This window comes from Meleagris gallopavo, chromosome 11 (genome assembly GCF_905368555.1).
Source record: "Meleagris gallopavo chromosome 11, MGAL_WU_HG_1.1, whole genome shotgun sequence".
NCBI classification, from domain to species: domain Eukaryota; kingdom Metazoa; phylum Chordata; class Aves; order Galliformes; family Phasianidae; genus Meleagris; species Meleagris gallopavo.
Window position 1 is genome coordinate 3,245,185 of NC_139414.1, and position 14,668 is coordinate 3,259,852.

Consider the following 14,668-nt stretch of genomic DNA (forward strand, 5'->3'; position numbering starts at 1 on the left):
GGTTCGGACATGTTCATCAGCATGGAGAACGTGGGTCCCAGGCCCATGGCATCCGAGAGGGCTCTGATATTTTAATGGCCACTTTTATTCAGCCCATGAATCTGCAAACACAGCTTGCCTACTGTAACCAATGTGCTCGTGTCATCATTTACCGCTCCTCCAATATTTGTGTCAACTGTGATCTTTTCTGGCAGCAAACTCGTGTTTTGCCTTCCAGACAGCAGAGAGAAATCTCCCAGCACTGCAAAAATCTCAGCACCGGGCTGAGAACAGAGTTCCTGCAGCAGTGGAGGCTCCTCTGCTTGGGAAGAGCCAGGATTTCTAGTCAGGTCCCTCAGTTCCTCCACCTCCTTGTTGGTAGCAGTGAGGAGAGGGCAAGAGATGTTTTTGCCCGTGTTGTGAAAGCCATTGTATGCTACTGATATTTTTAAACCAGGACACCCCATTTCCCTCTGTGTCCCCCTGCTGATCCCCACCCAATGGAGGGGGCTGGATGTGACACACTCAACAGCACCTCTTCAATGCAACTTGACTTTTATTGCCGGTGCCAAGACCATCTACAAACATAGATTTAGCATCAGCCTCCAGGCTTAAGATACAGCTGTTGTATTTTTTTTCTTTGTTCCTTTTTTTTTTTTTTTTCCCCCTTCTCTCCTCTGCACTAATGCAATGCTTATTTAGGAACCGCAGCCATCTGTGTCTGCTATGGATGGCACTGTTAAATTTGCTATTGCTTTCTTTCCCCTGGTTTGATGAGACTCTCAGTGCATAGAAAATTTCCCAGAACGGCGGAGACTTTCTTTGATTGCTTTTTTGATTCCCTCCAAAAGAGATCGTTCACAGTGCTCTTTCTGTCCTGGAAAAAAAAAGGTCAGCAGCGGGAGAGCTGAGGATCCTGCCTTACATTGGGTTAATGAGGTGAATTTATGAAGAGTTGGCCAGACAAGAAGGTTGGTGATATTAGATTAGAGGTGGTGGTTTTATCTGCAAATAAAAAGGGAGGGGAGGAGGAAGGGCTGGGACCGGCGTCCTTCCTGTTCCTCCGAGCAGCTTGTGGCTGATGGTGAGACAGCTCACGTGGGAATTGGGATGGCTGCTGTACTCCAGGGAATTTTCAGTGTTTTTCAAGTGGAAAAATTCTGCCTTGACAGATGGACAGGGCCCTATCCCAAGTTTACAATCTGGCGATCAACGCGCGCAGCGGGAGGCTCAGGCACAGCTCCGTTCCAGCCAGGCAGAGCAATGATGGGTGTGTGGTTTCGCCATCAGGCACTTGGCTATTTTTGTCAGGCGAGGCAGAAGCTGATTTCTTCCTGTTTTGTCGCTGAGTTACTTGCAAATGGCTTGTGTGCACCATTGCGAGGGGAGGTAAATCTTAAAAATATCTACGGAGAGGAGAAAAAACATCTCTCATTTAGGTGAAGCACTGTGAAGAATGCTGCTCTGGACTGAGACACCTGTCCTACAAGCTATTTGCATTTTAAGACCCTTCTCTTTGATTTTGTTTAGCTTTTTTCAGTTAGCTATTCCTTTAAACTCTCCTCCATGGAACCACAGCTCCACTTTGCAGCCCTGCTAGCAGCCCCCTCATGGGAGGCTAGTAACAAGTTTATCTAAAAATACCATCTTGTGGGGAATCGTAGTGCCCAGGCATCGGTTGCTAGCATCAGGTGCTGCATTTTGGTTTGTAGCAGCTGAGGAGCTGGGACTTTTCTGACCATAAACCCTTTGGATGACTGTGTTTGAGTACCGGGTTCATTCCTTGACCCCTGTTCATGCTCCTCCTCCAAAGCAGGCTGTCTGTACGCAGGCTGTCTATATGAAAGGGCCTTGCCACCCCCCCATGGAGTACAAGGAGTTGTTTGAAATGGTGATAATTAACCCAGTTCAAAACCACAACGGGGACTGTTGCAGTAAGATGGTGGCGTAGGCGGAGAAGTTCCAGATGTCAGGACTATTGGTTTACTTCTGTAGGGTTCTCCAAGTCACAGACTCACTGGAAGCTTGTCAGCTGCTCCCCAGCTTCTTCTCATGGCTCTCCATCCTTCAAGAGCATGTGATTCTCTCCTAGGGCTACCAACATGCATCCTCAGAACTATTCCCTGGGATTCACTGCCAGGATGCCATGGAGCCCAAGGCATGTTCAGCTCCTGCACTGGCACTGTGGATGTGTATGGTGCTGAAGGTGTGTACAAACATCAGTAACACTCAAGAGCTTTGCAATATGGTTTTGCAGCTGTCAGCGTGATGAATGGATGTTATGTTGTATTTCCTGCTTTATCAAATACTAATTATGTATATGATAATTTTAAGCATCGCGGTTACTTTTGGCTCATTTGTTTTTCAGTTTCCAGAGACATAATATTTCAACACCCCCACTCCGGTTCTTGAAATTCTGCTTTGATTGCTTCTCTTCGGCTTTTGCTTAAAGTTCCCTGCTCTGATGGGTCAGTGTATTGATCCTGCACTTTGATAAGGTCAGCAGAGATCAGCTGTGACATTTCAGAGAGATTTGCTCCTCCCCTAATGGGCTTAGTCATCAAAGAGTTTTTTCAAGGGACAGGGCAAGGGAGAGATTGGATGTAAACTCTTACATATGTTTATTTAGGCAGACCTGCAAGGCTCTGAATGGTGATATCAATTGAGAGACCAGAGCATCTGCTGTGCGGGTTAAGAACTCTGCACTTATGTCAACCGCAATAACAAAACTTTATTGAACCTCCATGTTTATGACCCTTGTTAGAGCAGATGCTGTCCAGGTAGCTGACTGGGTGAGATAGCACCAACAAAGCCCTAAGGGTGGGCCATAGCCTCATGCTGCAGAACAAAAGCTGACCCACTGCCCACACCTGGTACAGCTGCCTCCGGCGTGGTGCCTCCAGGAGCGGCTGATCCCTGGTGATTCAGAGGAAGGTGAGAAAATGAAATAGCTAGCAACATCTGTCCGGCCAAATGAGCCTGGAGGAGGAAAATAAATAAGTGCATTCCTTCCTTGTGTCTGCGGGCAACGAGCTGAGTTCTTGGAGAATGAGGTTTGACTGCAGCTCCCAGCTTAATGAGGAGCTTCAGAGCTCAGCAGCAGATAATGCAGAATTTCCTGTTCTTGTCATGGCTGGAGGAAGAAGGAAGCAAGCTGGGGCATGCACTGGTTCCCAGGCCAGAGGTGTGCCCTGCACCATCCAGCCCCACTCCCTCCAACCCTGGGGCTTGTACTTTCTCCCAGGAGCTGGATTAAAGCCTAGCTGTTCAAAAGTTATCTGCTGCTGCTATGCTAGTGATGTCAAACTATGAGGGCCCACACCCTTGCAAGGACTTCCAGTGTTAGGTTTCCCTCCCTGCTGGGAAATGGCACTGTATTTTGGGATTTATCTGACCTGAACTTCCAGGCATTGAATCTCACCATGGCTTTGTCAAAAGCTTGGGAAGTCCCCTGCAACCTAGGAAATTTTCGTGTTTAAGATGCCTAGGCATCTTGTGATCTCCCAAGCATCTCTTCAAGCATCTGAGCAATCTGAGCTCAGTTGTTAGGTTTTCCATCTTGCAACCGTTTGTGTGGCCTCCAGTTGGATGCTCCCTGGTATATCTTCCTTCCCTCTGAAGGCACCAATGGTTGGGTGCAGGCTGTGGAAGGGCAGGCAGCCAGGTAAAGCTGGCTGCTTGCACATGGTTTGTCCTTCAGCATCATCACCTGCTCAACCAGTTCCCGAGTCAGTCAGTGCCATTGCGGGGTCATGCAACCACCACTGAGCCCACACCTACAGCAATCTAAATTAATCTGGTCTGGCAGGCACTCTTTCCCATAGCCCTGCAGCTCTTGTGAAAGGAGATGTGCTGATGTCCCCTGCCTCTGAGTGGCTCATGAGGTTGCTGAAGGAGGGACAGTTGTTTTTCTGCCTAAGACATCCTGCATTTCTTGGAACTGCTCTGCAAATGCAGAGCTATGCTATGACCTTGTTAAAGACCAGAGTGTTGTATTTTTTTCACAAGGAGTCAGGTAAATGGGGGTGAAAGAGGGAGTAAAGAGGAGCAAAATGGAGGGTAAAGAGGGAGCAGATGCAAATGGCAAGAGAAAACTCAGATGAATATTCACTTATTCCACAGAAAGCATCTTTAGTCCTCATGGAGCTGATGCTTTCTGAGGTAATCTCTCCCATTGTAAGTAGCTGTAATTTGCATTCTTTGTTCCCAGAAGCGTTCTCTTGCATTTGGTTGCATCAGCACTTATTTCTCATGCAGCAGTCATGTAAGTAGGCAGTGTAGTTTGGGGATGACCAGCTTGTGGCTGAGGGCCCACGTATTGTTGAACAAAACTGCGTCGGCATCACATCATCTGCTTCATCCAGGTATGGATCCCTGCTTGGTCACAGATTAAGGGGCCGTCAATTGCAGTGGATTTTTTGCATTGGCACTTTGTAGGTGGGGGTGGTTTAAATGTATAGGCCATGAGTCCTGCCTCTTGTATCTGCTGATCTCATTGACCCTCCTCTGTAACCTGCTCTGTCCTCATTACATGACCTCGCTTTCTGCTGCCTGTAAAAGTTCCCAGCCAAGAGCATCAGCAAATGGTGGGTAAGGTGCCAAATGGTGTGGGCAGAGAGCAGAGCAGAGCATTGATCTCAACTGTCTCAGTTGTCTGGAGATCCCTGTTGATGCAAGAGCAAAAATTTTTTGTTGGTGTTTTTGGGCTCTGAAGTCAGGCCATCAGGTTTTTGGGATACCCCAGGCAATGGCAGGGCAATTCAATCAGGCTGTCTTATCAGATTTTCTTTGTCTCTTATCTTTCCCCTTTCTTCACTGTCAGGATAAAAAATCCTGGCTCTTAGGGGTTGGTTATGTGTTGCTGCAGTGGTCAGCTGCAGCTTTTAGCACAGTAAGCAGATAACGAACTATGAGATAGCTTAAAAATCCAGCTGCATGTATGTCCAATGACACATCTGGCCTCCAGGTCCTTCCCAGCTCACGTCCTGCACGCTCTTGTGCCTTTCCAGCATGGGGCTTAACCTCAGACTCCCCTAGGAAGGGAAGGACGTGCATCCTGCCTGTCCAGTGCATACGGTGTTCCTCTCCATGGACTCTTTCCAAGGTGTTGGTCTCCAGAATGCTCCTGGCTCTGCTCTTCTTGGAAGCAATGGTGAGACATCTGTCAGTGTGAGCCCGCAGAGGGAAGCTGAGGTAGGTCAAACTTCATAGTCACTTCAGCTAACTTCTTCTCAAGTGGATCTGAATTATCTCAAGGAAAAAGATAGCTTTGGGTGGTCTGGATAGTCCCAGTCCTATTTCTGCAAATATTTCTTTCAGTTAGGAGAGAGTAGTGTGAGAGTGGGGTGAGGCAGCAAGTCTCCTGCAAGCTGGGTTGCCATCAGATCATGCAGATGGGTCGGGTTGTGTGCCATGTTCAGTTTAATGCTTTGCAAACACTAGTTCCAGACAAGAAGCAGTAGCTCCAATAATGTTTAAACAAGCTTAAAATCTGGAGATGATATCTGTAGGCCTCGTGCAAGAAGCAGGACAGTGGAGCACTCGGAAGTGGATTTAAGACATGTAGCTGCTTTGTTTCGGTCTTTGTTGAAACAGGCTTCCAGGGAGGTAGTGGACTCACTGCCCTTGGAGGTGCTCAAGAACAGTGGAGATGTGGCACGGAGGGACGTGGTCAGTGGGTATGGTGGGATGGGCTGGGGTTGGATTTGGGGATCTTAGAGGTCTTTTCCAGCCTTAATGATTCTGTGATTCCATGATTGTGAGGTAAAGCAGTCACAGGGCTCCCATGATTCAGAATTTGTCCGAGGTTTCTCAGTGTCCCTATGCTGAAGGTTAACACACGTGCTGGGATGGTTGGAGCGTACCTGAGAGTTTCCCCATATGCCGTGGCATGGTGTGGGCTGCACTGGCAGAGGAGATGCAATGGGCAAGCAACAGAGTGCAGGATGGACCCTGAAGTGCCCTGGGACACTGGCTTGCCAAACTTCTGTGTCAGTGGTGCTGTCAACAACTTCCTGTCAAGAAACATCAGCAGGCATGCAGCTGAGATTTCCCTTTTCCCCCTTCCTTTCCTTTCATTCTATTGGTCCTGTTAAACTCTCTTCACTGCCCTCGCCCTAATGGTGCCTCATTTGGTTTATGTCCTTCAAACTCTTCCCTTTAAACACTTAGTCATCACTTAGCTAAACTACTATATACAAATATAGCTCTTTTGATCTTCCTACGTAAATCAATACCTCCTGCCCTTTAATCTTCCTAGTGGCTTTCTCTGAACTCCCTCCAATTTACTATCCATCTTTGAAAGTGAGTTGTCTTTTGGGCTTGATTCTTTACAATTTCAAACCTCCTGAAGTCCCAGTAGCTGCCACAGGAGGTGCACACAGTGGCTTTCCACCACTCTGTTCATGCTGAAGTAATGCAAACGCTTGCATACAAAGCATCTTGTGTCCCCTTAGGCTGGTGTGGCTCCCCATTGCCAGAAGTGATCATGCAGCACAAGCCCATGTTCCCAAAGTAGGTCTCACAGGATGCTAAAAGCCATGGTACAAGCCATTGGGTGCCATTTGGGGTTGAAGGAGAGGTGTAATGGTTGAGTTATGGAGAGGAGTGTCTGCAGTAATTGATGACTGTAGAGATGAGTCTCATCTTTTCCATAGCAGTAGAGCCTGTACATGCAAGCAAGCAAACCCAAGATAAAGATTTGTCCCCTTAGAATGGGTAATGTATGTGTCCCTTCCTGCACAGGGCAGCTCACCTTGCCTGGCTGCAGGTGGGACCTCTTGATGGAGCTAGACCATGGGCTCAGCAGGAAACCAGACCTGGAAAGCCCATCCAAGGTGCATGTCACCCCTGTGCAGGGAAGGGTTGCCTTGTCAGCTGCTCTGCAGTGCCAGGTGCTCTGGGAGGTAACCTCGTGCTTTGCTTTGATGCAAGTGGCAGACACTTCAAGTGTGCAAGTCCAGCACACACTGTAACCCATGTGTCCAGTCTGCTGGTTGTATTATGCTTAGTAAATAAGACTGTCACTGGAGTGGTCTTAAGGGCAAGAATTAAGGAATTCTGATAGGGATTGAAGAGGCAATTGTACAATTCTTCTCCCTATCCTTACCTGGAAAGTTACCTCCAGCTTTCTCCTGGGAGCATTCCATTCTTGAACTGGGAATGCTGGGAAAGTCATTTAATAGAATCACAGAATCACCAAGATTGGAAAGGAACTCCAAAATCAACCAGTCCAACTGTCCACGTACCGCCAGTATTTCCCCGCTAAACCATGTCCCTTAGTACAACATCCAAGCATTTCTTGAACACCTCCAGGGATGGTGACTCAACCACCTCCCTCGGCAGCCCATTTAAAACCATTGCAGTAAATGTCATTTTTTCCCCTTCATCTTTCAAAGAGAAATATATTATAATAGCAATAACCCCTTCTTTTAGCAATAACCCCTTCTTTTAGCATTTCATTATGGGTCAAATAAAAGCAGATCAGAGCATGAGACAGAGAATCTCACCACTCTGCTTGCCCCCAAAGGATAAACATAGTAGTGCTGCTACGGGCCCTATAGCTTAATTAGTTGCTATTCTCTGCTGTTCCTAAAAAGGATGGAAAAAAAACCTTTGCAAAGCCTAGGCAGGCTGTCTGTGTCATATTTCCTGTGTTCTTAGAGGTGTTAATGAATTCATTAATCACTTAATGGCAAGGAGGGTCTTTGGGGACCAGCGCTGCAATTTACTGCTCCCAGGAGGCAGACTCTGTCACTGATCTAAAGTTTCAGCTCCGCTAATTTGTGCCAGCAGAGCCACTGAGCTTCTGCCTGCAGCCTGCAAGCATTGTGGCTACTGGGAGCATCACAGCAGCATGCAAAGCATCAGGGTATGCTCACTTGGGCAGCTTTTGCAATGAGTAATGTTCTGGCTCTGAAGAGTTCAGAGCCCGCACGGAGGAAAGGAGGTGTTCCCCCAGCCTTGCAGTTGTGTTGCCTTAATTCTTTCCGTTGGGATAAGCTTGCTGTGAAGCCAGTCCTTGCAATTGACTGTGGAGTGCAGCAGGAGCCTTGCTGACTTACAGGAAATGCAAGCTATGGAAGCGTGGCTGTATAATCTGGTCTGGGACTGCAGGCTATGCAATGAAAGGAGTCTGTGAATCTCTTCTAATTGAAGAGCGTCAGGCTGATGTATTTTGACTGAAACTGTCAGTTAAAATGTGAATTTGAATGTTTGCATTTCTGCTCTGCAGAAAATGTTGATTATTTCAGTCTCTCGCCCTTGATGCAGGAAAGTAGCTTGTGCCAAAGTTCCCTGCAAAATGGCTCTTTTGGCTTCTTTCTAATCACACGGCAGTCCAAGGAGAGGGGGACGTGAGCAGAGCCCTCCTCTCCGCTAATTCCATTCCACCAGCCTATCATCACTTTGCAATTGCACCTTTTAAAAGATTTTTCTCCCTTGCTTTTCTGTGTCCGAGTTCCCCTTTCTAACTTCTGTCCATCTTTCTCCTCAGTCTGTTGCTTTCCCAGACTGGGAGTCAGGGAAGGCAAAGTACGTCAGATGTGAGCAGGAGGGAGGGCAGAGTCCATGGATCATGGCTGTCCGTATGCATGTACTTGCCTTCCACTGCTGGTACTCCCTCCTTGGAGTCATTCCCACACTTGTGTTCTTTGCTCAAAAGTTACTGCAGGGAGGAGAGAGCTGGAAGGCAGGACAGAAGCTACATGTTGGATCGAGGGAGAGAAGGCAGGAATACAAAACCACTTCATCGTGGAAAACACAAAGGGAGACAATTTCAATAAATGCCAGATGGTCAAAATTAACCAGAGACGTGTAGAGCCCTACATGTCCAACTGTTTGCTTTGGCAGAGATTCTTTAGCTTTTCGAACAAGAGTCTCCCAGGCGCCCTTTTCTTCTCCTTGGCTTTCCTCTTCCCCTTTGCTCATCCTTTGGACTCCTCTTCTCACCCCACCCTTCTTCTCCTCTGGGTCTTTTTCCTGCCTCTCCTCTCTCACTGCTGCCCATGAGTCACGTTGCACCTCCAGTGCCTGCTTGCGTTACGGTGAGGGGAGACCACTGCAAAGAAAAGTCCTTGTGCAACAACAGACTTGGAGGGCATGCAAGGCGGTGGCTGCAGCTGTCAAGGACCACTGCCAGCACAGCCCTGTAGAAATGCTGGAGCACTTCACCCTGTGCTTGTTGTTGCTGTGGGTATTAATTTCTTCCTCCCCTCCCAGGGGCCTTGAGTCAGCTTTGATTTTTTGTTTCAGCCAGGAATCCAGAAGGAGCTCTTGTGGTTCAGTAAGCAGAGGAGGATGCATGTGTTGCTTACCCTGATGGAGCAGGCCTTGTTGGGGCAGGGGGACGCGGCCTTGCAGGGGCAGTGGGATGCAGTCTTGCTGGGCAGTGGGACATGGCCTTGTTGGTGCAGAAGGATGCTGTCTTGTTGGGGCAGAGGGACACAACGTTCTTGAATCCAAGCCAAATGCATGACATGTTCCTCCAAACGATGCAATCAAGAGGGCCCTTGTATGGCACAGACGGAGAGCTCCAGCTAACGACGGGCTCTTTTGTGTGCGCGTGTGCTCTCTGCATTCGAAACATTTATTATTCTAAATTGCCTTCTGCACATTTTACAATAATTACGACTAGTGTTTGCCTTGTTATCTCCACAGTTACTAACAAGAATGCCATCATTATTCCAGTCATTAGCAAAATGGATGTTGTTGTCCAGAGTTGCCGGCTGTGGGCCTGCTTTCAGAAGGAGTCTCATGCTCTCCAACCTTGCCTACTCCATCTTTCTTCCAGGGGAGTTTTGTTGTTCTCAGTAGGTTTGAACCTGAGGGGGCGGAGGGGAAGCAGAGATTTCATGAAGAAGAATTGCTTTGAGAGAATGCTGGTGGGTGTCAAGATTCACAGCGGTGAGCACTAGGAAGCACTTAATGGCAACATCAGTAGGAACGAGAGTAAAGGCAGCCATTTCTCTATGTTCCTTGTGTGTTTGGTGTATCTTAGGTCTGCTCATGGTGCTAGGATCCAGTAATTCTTCCTGTAAGAATGTGTTGCTTGGATGTGAAGAGATGCTATTGATCTGACAATGGAGGTTGCAGATGAAGGAGAAAAGGTTGGAATTAAGCTGACAGCACTCAGCTGCTGTAAGGTGAGTCCAGCAATCTGCAATTCCACTGCCTGCTCAAGAGAGCTCCTGGCACCTCTCCCATTAGCGGTTGGAAGCCCCAGCAGATATTATGGACCCGGCAGGTTTCCTTTCATAAACTGAAAATAGGCAATCTGGGTGGGTTGTCTTTCAGTGAGGGTACTGCTGTGGGCTCCCTCCCAGAATCTAGCAACCCTGAAACGTTCAGAAATTCTTTTAGGTTTTGACCATTTCAGAGGAGGGAAGAGGAAGGAGATTTGTAATCCAGAAGCCTTTCAGTTCACGTTCTAGTGAAAATGGAGAACTTCAGATTTCAAGTCTCATGTATCCTTTTCCTGAAATCTGCCAAAAATCTTTACAGGTACTTAGTGACCAAATGAAGCATTTTGATTTGGAGTAATATTTTTCATACAAAGTCAGATTATTGTTTTTTTTTCTCATTTGGGAAAAAAAAAAAAAAGAAGTATTTTAAAATACTTGGAGGAACCACAGCTGTTGCTTATCTAGCTCACTATGAGACTCCAGAGGAAAGATCTGATTTGCTTAGAGCGTAAAGACAATGTGCACAAACACAGAAACAAACAGCAAGAAAGGTTTGTTTGTTTGTTTTCCCCCTCATGCTGATCTTTGGGGCCCCTATGTAAGAATTGTGACATTCTTCCATGGTTCATCCTCATGAGATTTGGTTCCTCACTGCCAGGTTAACCACGGAATCACACTGGTTTTCCTTAACTTATATAGCAAGCAAGGGAAAAATATGGGCATTTTCCCATCCTTTCTAAATACAAATTATTAATTCAAAGAGAGTGATATAACCGTTTCCTGATATTAGGTATTTTTAGGTGTGCTCTCACCTAAATGCTAGCTAGCAGGCCTTTTTCGGTTGCACTTCTGAAAGAAAAACAATTTTCAATAGAATTGTATTTGTTGAATGCTGATTAAACTAAATAGTAGAGTTTATATGGAAAATAAGGTAGAAAATTACGTGTGACTTACTGATTTAAGCTTGTGTGTATCTTAGAAAAATATCACCAGATAAATCGTGGCTGTGATTAAATATTCATAACACAGGTAAGAGGATGATGTTGCTTGTAATGAAAGAACTTTTCACGTTCTACCAAACTTGGGTTACAAGAGAGCAAATAAGATACATATACAGTGAAAGACCCAAATCTGTGACAGAACAAGTTGTATGTCTGTATATTCTATTACTCCAACGTTGGTATTCATAAGATAGTAAGATCTTCAAATCTTGGGTAGTCAGAAGAAAAAGTGGACTCTGCTTCTGCTTAGCCCCTAAGACAAAATTAGAGCAATTTGGGTGGTTGGATAGCCCAGATTCAGAAAGGTGCCTAATTTTTGGCCCAAATCATAGCACTCTTCTGGTTTGGGACATGTATAGAAGACAATCAGATTCCTCAGTAATTATGGTTCCCATCAAGAAAACCTGTTCTACTCCATTCCTCCTCTCTGCCTTGCAGTGTGTGTTACCTGTAGCAGGTTACCAAGGCTGGTAGTGTGGTTTCATCAGCATGCTGCTGATACGCAGCCCTATGCTATCAGCTGATATGACCCTGACCTCACAGATCCTGTGACCTTGTACCTAGACATCAGGCGTCTTTTGGTGGCTGAAACTCAGATTAAGATGGTGACAATGCTGGGAGCTGGGAAAACTGCTTTACATTTGCAGCCATGAATGAGGACAAACTGGATTAGGGGTAATGGCATAGGAGGGAGGATTGGTTGGAATGATGGCAGTGAACTGGATGTTTGCTGCCTTTAGCTTTTCCAGTTCTGTGCATTTACTTTGCATGTCTGTGATCTCCCATCATGGTACAGGGTTTGCAGTGAGTCTGGGTGCTGGTGAAGAGCAGGCATGGAGATGTACTGAAAATTTACTGTGGAATAATAGGTAAGGGCTGTTGGCCTTTTTATCATCTTAATATGGTCAGCCACTACTGAGGGAAAGTGGGCAGAGCTTCAGTGTTCTCCATTGGAATTGCTTGGCAACAGCTGGAGCTTCAGTAGGCTTGGAGCTTCTGCAAATTGTACTGCAATGCTCAAGTGATTCATTTTGGTCTTCAGAAAGTGCTCACTCATCTTTGAGGCAATAAGCCCAACTCCAGAATCTGATAAATCTATATGCAAACCCTTAAATCTGATAATCTACCTTGGTTGATAATCCCAAGTGCCTGGAAGGAGACAAGACTACCATCTGTCGGCAGCGTTTTTCCATCTGTAGGGTGACCAGTGCTACAGAGCACTACCCTATTGTCCAGCAAAGCTTCACTCTGCTATGTGTGTGTGGCCTGGGAACATCTGAACATATCCTTTGAGAGACATTGGACTTAGTGACTTCAGCATCCTGTACCAACCCAGTGCCTTTCTTTTCCCATTATAGAACTGGTATAGCATCGCAAGGAGCAGAGACCCAGCTCCTGTCACACTGGACTTTCCATCCACCTCTGTAAGAGCTGTTCCTAAGAAATTTCGCTTAATTAAACAAGATAAAGAGGGCAAGAAAAGCAGAGGGATTGAAAGTAGGGCTGAGGAGTTGTTTATGTGGAGTCTCTCCGTGGGGGATGTTCTTCAGTTTGTCTCAGCATTCCGAGAGTCCTTTAAGTGAGAGGCTGCGGTTTACGGAGTCAACAGATTTAAGCAGGCTACAAATATTAATTATTAATTGCTCTTGGAGAGTGCTATACATTAGATTGGTGAAGTAGTTAACAGCTATGCCTTCGCTCCCCACAGGCACGCTCTTGCTGTCAGATTTCTCTCCCCAGCTAAGACCGTGGTGCTAGAATTAGGCCAGAAACTATTTTCCAGTCGAGTGGCTTTTAATGGGCTCTCCAGGATTCTTCTTTGCATCCTGTGAGTGACGAGATATGTGGAGAGGAGAGATGGTGGGATTGATTCGTACCGTAAGAAGTATGAGAGATTTAACTAAGTGGGTCTCGGTGCTGCTGGAGCTGCAGGAAGCCCTGTGGCAGTTGCATCTTGTACTACAGAAGCATCTGTTAATTATCCGCAGCACTGGGCAGTGCTCTGGAGGAGCCCACCTGCAGGAGTCCACAGAGAAATGGTATTTTCTGCTGAAAGGCAAGACTGTGGTCTTTTGGGATCTTCTCCATCAGGTACCCTGGGCAGTTTGATCTAGTTTTTGGCAGCCCTGCCCATGGAAGGTGGATTGAAACTAGGTGGCCCTTAAGGTTCCTTCCAACCCAAGCCATTGTGAGATTCTATGACCTTGGATGGTGGCTCTCGTGGGCTCACATGGCTGGGAATTCTTTGACCTCCTCAGCTCTGGCAGAGTGAATGAAGCGTAATGAGCATGATGGTTTAGAGATGGTTGTGTGTTTCATAAAATCCTTAGATTTGGAAGGGACCTTTGGAGGCCATCTAGTCCATCTAGTTTCATCTCCCCGCAGATGTTGAGGAGGTGTCATGGTGTGTCCCTTACTGCTTTTAAAGCCAGTTCTTCCTTCCTTCCTGCATCTCTTCTACAGCCAGACACTGCAGAATGGTGGCTTGCATGAAGCCAGAGGCTGAGCTCTATGGGCTGGAGCTTCACAGGAAGTCCTCCAAGTGAAGGACGAGCCCTGAGCTGCAAGGGAGATCCACTCCCACTAAACTAAGCAGGTTCCTCCACCTCCTGAGATGAGTCCTGGCATGGCATTTTGGGCATGAAGCACCATCTTCATTCTGGAAATCACTCCAGCAGCAACAAAAAGGGTAGCGAGAGTGGGTTTGGGAGCTCCTTCTGCAAGGAGGAGTATTGTGATCTGTTCGAAGCTGACTTGTTTCCAAACACCTAGCACATTTTGTTCGTGCACTGTATTAAATAGCCTGTAGAATTTAATTCGCTGGGGAGAAAAAAAAAAACCCAAAACAAAACAATCTCCCCACCCCCAAAGCGCAGCAATTTTGTAATTGGACTGTGACAAAGCTGAATGTTGCCTGATTAGGGGGTGGGGGTGGGGGGGCTGTTGTTTTTAATTTCTGCATCACAACAGGGACATGGCACGATCCTACGTCTAGGCAGACAGTTTGGCATGGAAAGTCACAGCTGGATGGTTCCACTCCCCCAAGCAGGGGCTTTTTGAGAGAAAATGCTGACAGATCCGTAGCAATAGCGGGCAGGACTCTTCATAATTTATTTTTAATGCCACGCTGTCTTTAACTGTGCAATTTCCTCCGGGGTGTTTGCTTTGAGATTGCGAGATAATTACATCTCAGAAACCAGGCTAATTACAGTTAACAGCCTGAAAAGCGAAGGCCCCCATTTCCCGCCCCCCTGCCCAAGTTTTCCACCAGCTTTCCCCGTGCCTGCCCGCCCAGATCGAGGCAGCATGGCCGAGGAAGTGGCTTTGGCAGCCCGCTGGGATGCTCGCTTCCCGTCCTCGCCCCAGCGAGGTGATGGCCCCATTGATTTGTGTTGGGTGGAGATGTGGCTGCCCCAGCTGGACCGCGACGGAGGGCTCGATGGTGGGAAGGTCAGCGCTGGTGCGGAGGGAGGAGAAGCTGGCACTGGTGGGGATGGCCAGGAGGGG

General features: G+C 47.1%; 1 long non-coding RNA gene across 10 annotated transcripts in view; it reads left to right on the forward strand.

The window, feature by feature from the left end:
- LOC146543604 (uncharacterized) overlaps nt 1–14,668 on the forward strand; it is an 89,032-nt gene that overhangs the window by 60,854 nt on the left and 13,510 nt on the right. For 3 of the 10 annotated variants that reach the window (XR_014885451.1, XR_014885448.1, XR_014885450.1), the window contains exon 8: nt 9,977–10,121. The exons of the other annotated variants lie outside the window; for them this stretch is intronic. This is a non-coding gene — a long non-coding RNA (uncharacterized LOC146543604). The remainder of the gene's footprint in view (nt 1–9,976; nt 10,122–14,668) is intronic. 10 annotated transcript variants of the gene reach the window in all.